Source organism: Carlito syrichta, unplaced genomic scaffold (genome assembly GCF_000164805.1).
Source record: "Carlito syrichta isolate Samal-C Ts95f unplaced genomic scaffold, Tarsius_syrichta-2.0.1 Scaffold302071, whole genome shotgun sequence".
Taxonomy (NCBI): Eukaryota; Metazoa; Chordata; class Mammalia; order Primates; family Tarsiidae; genus Carlito; species Carlito syrichta.
The window spans coordinates 969,656-977,446 of record NW_007246167.1 but is presented as its reverse complement, the minus strand read 5'-3'; the positions used below and the strand labels follow the sequence as shown (position 1 = coordinate 977,446).

General features: G+C 33.5%; 1 pseudogene; it reads right to left on the bottom strand.

Moving 5' to 3' along the window:
* Window positions 1-5,859: 5,859 nt before the first annotated feature.
* LOC103258320 lies at window positions 5,860-6,362 on the bottom strand (annotated as a pseudogene).
* Between the last annotated feature and the right edge of the window lie 1,429 nt (window positions 6,363-7,791).

Genomic DNA, 7,791 nt, shown 5'->3' with positions numbered 1-7,791 from the left:
ATACAAGGAATACTATCTATTCATAAAAAGGAGGAAATCCTATCATTTGCAACATGGAAGAACTGAGATGACATTATGTTAAGCAAAAATAAGCCAGATAGAGAAAGTGAAATATCACATGAACTTACTCATAAATGAAATTGTAAAAAATTGATTTCATAAAAATAAATGGTAATATGGTGGCTACCAGGGTCTTGGGGGTTAGAGGTGTTAAAAAAAGATGTTAAAGGATATAAAATTTTAGTTAGATATGAGAAATAATTACAAGAGACCTATTGTACAGCATAGTTAACTATACTTACTAATATAATGCCAAGAGAGTGGGTGTAAAATATTCTCACCAAAAATGATATCTATGTGAATTAATGCATTATTTAGTTAGATTTAGTCATTCTATAATGTATATATGCTTCAACACATCATGTTAAACACAATGTTTTATCTTTGAATTTTTAAAAATTAAAAAAAATACAAAGAACGCTTAAAATTCAATGAACCATCTGATAAAAAAACTGAGCATCAATTCTGAACAGACACTTCACCAAAGAAGATACGCAGATGACAGTCATACAAAAATATGCACATCATCATATGTCATTAAAGAATTGTGAGTTAAAAACAAAGTGTTGTCACTACACATTTATTAAAATAGTAGAAATACAAATCAGATCATGGCAGTACATCGTTCTGGCAAGGATATGGAGAAATAGAAACTCTCATTCATTACTTGTGGGAATGCAAACTGGGATAACCTGGAAGAATAATTTGGCAGTGTTTTATAAAACAAAATATACTCTTAAAATGCAATTCTGCAATTTCACTTCTTGACATGAGTTAAAAACTTATATCCATACAAAAACCTGCATATGTATACTTACAATAAAATTATGTATAATAGCCAAAACTTGTAAGAAATCAATATGCCCTTCAGTAGTTGAATGGATAGACTGTGTATATCCAGACAATAAAATAATTTTAGTGCTAAAAAAAAATGAGCTATCAAGTCACGAAAAGACACAGCGAAAACTTAAATATGTATTTCTAAGCAAAATAAGCCATTGGAAAGATCACATACTGTATGATACAATTACAGGATTTTCTGGAAAAAGTCAAATCTATGATCATAATAAAGAATGATGATTGCCAGAATTTAGGGTAGGGGAAAGAATGAATAGACAGAACACAAAATTTTTTTATGGCAGTAAAATTATTCATTATAACAATGTAAAGGTAAATTTATGACATTTTATTTTGTCAAAACCCATGGATTATACCACAGTAGTAGTGACCTTTCATATAAACTATGGTCTTTGACTGACAATTATTGTGTTAATACCGACTCATTGATTGTAAAAAACATACCACTCTTGTGTAGGATATTAATAGTGGAGGAGTCTGTGGTAAGGGGGAGAGGTATACAGAAATTCTCTGTGTATATTCTGCTAAACTTTACTGCAAACAAAAACCAGATCTAAAAATAAAGTCTGTTTTTAAAATACATTCGCACTCATGTGGAGGGCGATACAAGTAGAATATTCAAAGATCTAACATATTTCTGTATATCAGCAGTGATCAATTGGAAATTGAAGGAAAAGCTATCATTTACAATATAATTAAACACATGAAATGCTTAGAATGAAACACATATTGATAAAAGAAGTTAAACTCATAGGCTCCAGGTTTTTCACTACTGGAGAATAGAATAACAGATATGAAAAATGAAACCTATTAGAGCAAACAATGTGGTGTTGGATGTAAATATCGATACGTTTATGTTTATAAACATTGGCATGTTTATGTTTATATGCAGATATGTTAGTTGTGTACACACATATGTTTATGTCTGTATACAAATAGTAGGTACAGTGTACCAATGTTTTATTTGTTGAGAATAGTCGACGGTTGATGGACATAAGTAAAGGAGTAGAATGACTGAGTAAACATTAGATCGTAAATCTAAACACAGAGGTTAAGCCCTCTTTTCACAAAAAAAGCCCTGAATGTATCATATTGAATTGCAAATTCAAAGGAGCAGCTTTGATTCTACAGGGACTTCTGCCTTTTTTTCCTTAGACAGTGGGAGAGGTAGATTGAAGCCAGTTGATTTGGGTACGTATTTAGCTGTTAACTAAATTTGCATCGGATTGGATCCCACCAATCTAGTTAGAACCTAGCTTAATTAAAGTAATTGATCTGAGTTCAGTTGATGAAGAATAGAGTTCTGCAGTTCTTTTTTTTTTTTTTTGAGTTGGAGTCTCACTGTCACCCAGACTGGAGTGCAGTGGCCGCTCCCGGCCACCGCAGCCTCGACCTGCTGGGCTCCGGCGATCCTTCCGCCTCAGCCTTCCGAGTAGCCGGAATTACAGGCATGCGCTACCATGCCCAGTTGATTTTTTGATTTATTGTAGAGATGAGGTCTCGCTGCCCAGGCGGGTCTTGAACCCGCGGGCTCAGGCAATCCACTCACCTCAGCCTCCCAAAGGCGCGGGATTACAGGCTGAGCCACCGAGCCCGGCAGAGTTCTGCAGTTCTTAAGTTTAGGGTGGGATTAAGTATAATTATTTAGGGATTTGAAGGCTCCTAGTCTGTTTAATTTTAATTTCTAATCCAATAGCAGAAATATTAGTGAGAGTAGCAAAGGTAAGGTTGATAGGGTGAGCAATAAAGGTAGAAATATAATTTGCTTTGTACTTTCAAATTGTCATTTTATTTTATTTTTTGTTGCCCATTGGGAATATTTTTAAGGATGGTGAGTATGTATAGTCATATAGTCATATATAGTCATATAATCATATGTAGAAGTATAAATTAAGTAGGGCCATAATAGGTGTAAGTGTTGGTAGTATAATGCTGTAATTTTTAGCTAGTTCTTGAATACTCATTTATGCATGCATCCTGTGAGTGTGGGTGATGCTCCTAATGATAGTGGAATAACAAGTGTTGTAGAAGATATTAGTGGGAACTTACTTCATGAGTATGAGAATGATAAGGCAGTAGTGCTTGTGTAAACTTTAAACATGATAAAGTGACTGTCAAGATAATGAAAATCAAGAGATGCCATGTAATAATGGAGGGGTTATATATTAGGAATGCGATTGTTCAGCCCATACGATCAATTGAGGAATAGGCTAAGATCTTTTGCCATTGTGTCTGGTTAAGTCCTCCTCATCCACCTACTACAACCAATAGAAAAGTGATGAAAAGTAATAGTTTTAGGTTTACGGTTATATTAATTTGATATAAAATAGAGATAGGTGGTAGTTTTTGTCATGTTTAAAGGATTACTCCAGATTCAAGTGAAATTTCTTGTGTGACTTCTGAGACTCAGAAGTGAAAGTGTGAAAGTTCTACTTTTATTATTAGGGCAATTATAATTATAATGGATAATAGTTGGTTAAAAATGTTTATGATAGTTCATTGTCCTGTATAGGTTATGTTTGTAATTACAGCTGTTACAAGAAGTATGGGTGTAGTGGTTTGAATGAGGAAATATTTGGTGCTGGCTTCAGTTGATTGGGTGTTAGCTTTTTTTGATTAAGATAGGAATAATAAATAATATATTTATCTCTAGTCCAATTCAGGTTAGTAATAAGTGTGAGCTAAGTAAAATGATTACGGTACCTATAAAGAGAGAAAGAAGAATGGAGGAGAAAATCAAGGGGTTAATTAGCTCAGAAAGGGAATAAAACAATGTTTTCAGGGTATGGGCCCAATAGCTTATTTAGCTGATTTTATATGTAATATGATGTAATCAGGCATCACAAAGAATTTTGTATTCTCGGGAATACGTTCAACTCCTATCATTCTAGAAACAAGAGGGCTTAAACTTCTATAACTTACTCTATCAAAATAACTTTTTTATCATACATACTTCTTGTATATGTGGGGGGGATGTTAGATATTATTATGGGTATTGAAATATGTCATATGCATAAGGCTAGTGTGAGGGGGAGGAAGTTTTTTTTTATAAATGGTACATAAGTTAATCCTATAGAAATCATTGGTATGATGCTTGAACTCATAAAAAGAGAGTAGTAAGTATAAGTGTTTTATATATCTGTCTCTTCACAGAGAGGTAAATTTCATGGATTGGAAGTAGGAGACAATTAAACCCTCGTGTGACCATTCATACAAGTCCCTATTTAGAGAACACATGATTATGCTACCTTTGCACTGACAGGATACCAAGGCTGTTAAATGCATTTCACTGGCAGTGCCTCTAACACTGGAAATACGGTTGTGGTTAACTTTTATGGCATTCCTTCTACTTCTTTTCATCTTTCCTTAATGCCTGTGTTGGATTAACAATTTAGAACTAATAAGTGATGTTATTTATTTTTATTAAATTGTTAATTATCAGTAGATTATCCAGTCTGATATAAACTTATGTGGGGAAAATAATTGCCCCCTCCTAAAAATTAAATTAAATTTTTGCTAAATATTACTAAGCTCTGTCCTCTGAAATTATCTGATATATCTTATAAACACAGTAGGTGGAGGGGGTGGGGCATATATGTGGCAATAATTACATGCAAGAAGAATAATAAAATAGGCTAACGTGTGAGGCTATATCATCTGAAATCATGTAAGCCAGAGGAATCAGTATAATAATTTTTAAATTCTTAAATAAATGTAGGCTGGGAAATCCAGTAAAACTGTCTTTCAGGAAATAAGGAAAATAAATACATTTTGACAAAAAATAAATTTAAAAGACTTGTTACTAGCAGACCTGTCATTAAAGATAGGGTGAAGGCAGATCTTTAAACAAAAATAAAATGATAAATAAATAATCTTTTAATATTAAGGAAAAAAAGACAACAAAGAAAGCCAAATATAGGAACATGAAATATGTTTTTTTCTCTTCAGAACTTTTTTAAAAATTTCCTTGAGAAAATAATAATAATGTCAGGACTTCTAAGAGTCCATCCATTTATTGAGTTTAGATAAAGATTTTCATTATAGAACACTGTTGAGATGTGACTGTGAGGAGCTATGCTCAAGTGATGTGAGGCAAGTATTGCACAAAATAGCTAAACACAGGCTTTAATTTTCTACAAAAGTTGCTACAGATTATGTCACAAAATAAAAGCAGCCCATTCTTAATGTGTCACATTTGTGAGCTTATTAACCTAAATAGAAATATGTGACCCCCCCATCACACAAAGAGATAACTCTAAATCTACTCTGAAAATCTAACCAATCAAAAGTATTACCTATTAGGAGACCATGTACCAGGCTAGCATATTACACCAAAGAGAATGTTGCTGTCTTCACAGAATATACAGAGTCATTGGTAACCAATTGATAATGAAACGATATTTCAATATTTGGGGAAATATTGGGAAAACTAACAAAAATTGCCCTGGACATTATTTATTATTGCCCTGCCAGAAAGAAAACTTACAGATACAGATAAGATTAATTTGAAATAGAAGTTTATTTTAGTCTAGAAAATCTTCAGATTCCAACCGTTAGGGTTAATCAGGGACTGAAAAACCTTTGAAGAGGAGAGTAGGCTTGGAACTACTTGGGTATTGGGCAGTCCTATTAGGAATTAGAGTGTTCCAGTCAAAGCTAAGGAATTAATCAAGTATCAGTTAAAAATCTCTGGAATGCACTTCATGCCAATAACCACTAGCACGCAATTTCCTACAATGATGATTCTCTGATTTGAGATAGAAAGTATAAAAAATATTGTCAGCTATAAATTTTACTCCACTGCCTCTGTTCTCCACAGGAAAATCTTATTTTTCACAGAAGAAACTCACTGAATCAACTGAATGTTAATCAAAGAACAGATAACTTAAATAAAAATGGGGGGAATTCAACCTCTAATCACACAGAAAATCCATAAAAGAATTAATCATCATAACAGAAGAACCATTTTCCAGTGGTTCTGCTGCCACGACGGATATTTTCATGAACCTAGGCCACCTTTTCTAGTGGATACCGATAGCCTATCACATGTTTCAACCAACCAATTTCCATGGCAGCTTGAAGGGCTGCTGCAAATTGCTGAAATTCCCCTTGGTTGAAGAAGAGAGATGACCTCCAATTATACCAGACTCCTTGACTATGGTGGGCTGATTTTCAATAGTATGTCTGTTACCATCAACTATTTCTCTCCCCCATATGATAGAAGACTGAAAACTAAGATTTATATTAGCTAACATTTCAATAATTACACCAATTTTTTTCTCAGTATCAGATTTTGTAATTTTATCAATGTAATTAACTTATCTGTGATTAAACACTTCATGGGTTCCATTATGCAAAACAGTCTTTTGTCCCTCATTAGTACCATCTGTGCCCAAATCCTTCAAGTCAGAAGCTCTTGCCATTTAGCATCCTGCTAAGCCATATCATTTCTTGATTTGAATAAATCTTATTACCTGAGAATGATTTTTTAAAACCACTATTGAAATTTAAATAAATATTTCCTTTATAAATTATTAAAAGGTATAAGCAACTTTTAGTTGTTATATTAGTTTTTGTAGGCTCCAACAGTTGGATGTTGGCCAGGTATTAAAAGATGAAAGTAACTTGTTTTCAGTTCCAACATGTCAAAAGTCTCCAACTATAATTGCATATTTGGATGGTACCACTCTCATTGGTACAACAAGAAAAAATCTTGACAAACTGAAATCAATGACTCAGTTACATACTTCAGTGAGTTGGGCCTCCATGACGAGTAGCCACCTCCAAATCTGGAAAGACAGATGGAACACAGAGAATCACAGTCAAAGTTTGCCTACATGGAACACAGAAGCCACTAGAATTAAGCACAGGTAATAATTATACACTGGTAGAAAAGCACTGTAAGGGAAATTTTGACAAGTATTGAAACTGAGTGTAGACTAGAGTGAGAAGTAGTAACAACTGAGGGCTAAAGTTATAGGCCCTCCCATGTTAGTGAGTTTTGCCTCCAGGAATCCTGCCGAATTTCACAGTGAAGAGCTGGAAGATTCCCTAGTGACTTTGCAGGCGAAAGGGAAAATGTTACTTGATAATGAACTTAACTTTGTTATAGATGTATACTGTAAATGCTAAGAAAATCACTAAAACTTATAAAAAATAAGTATGTTTGATATGCTAAGAGAGAAAATGGAATTTTATAAAATGTTTAATTAAAACCATAGAAGGCAGAAGAAGAGGGAAAGGTAGAAAAAGAAGCAAAAATCAAGTACAACAAATAGAACACAGTTATAAATATTGTAGATATTAATATAATTATATCAATAACCACTTTAAATATGAATACTTTAAATATATTAATTAAAAGTGATTTTTAGAGTGTGTTTTTAAAAGGGTGTTCCCCAATGATATGCCATTTAGAAGAAATCAAGTTTAAATATAAAGACAAATAGTATAAAAGTAAAAACATGAAGAAAGATACAACATAACACTCATCAAAGAAACTGGGACTAGTTAAATTAATTTCAAATCAATAGACTTCAAAACAGGGAAAATTACCAGGGGTAAAGAGATTACTTAATGATAAAGGTCTCTGTTCTCCAAGGAGAATTAGTTGTTAACATTTATGCTCTTAACAACCGAGAGTCAAAATACCCCCAGCAACAAATGACAGAAATGCAAAGAGAAACAAATACCCTATTTTATTTGAGACTTCAACACTTTTTCATGTTCGAGAATTGGTAAACCGGGCTCGGTGGCTCAGTCTGTAATCCTGCGCCTTGGGAGGCTGAAGTGAGTGGATTGCCTGAGCCCGCAGGTTCGAGACCTGCCTGGGCAAGTTGGTGAGACCTCATCTCTACAATAAATCAAAAATCA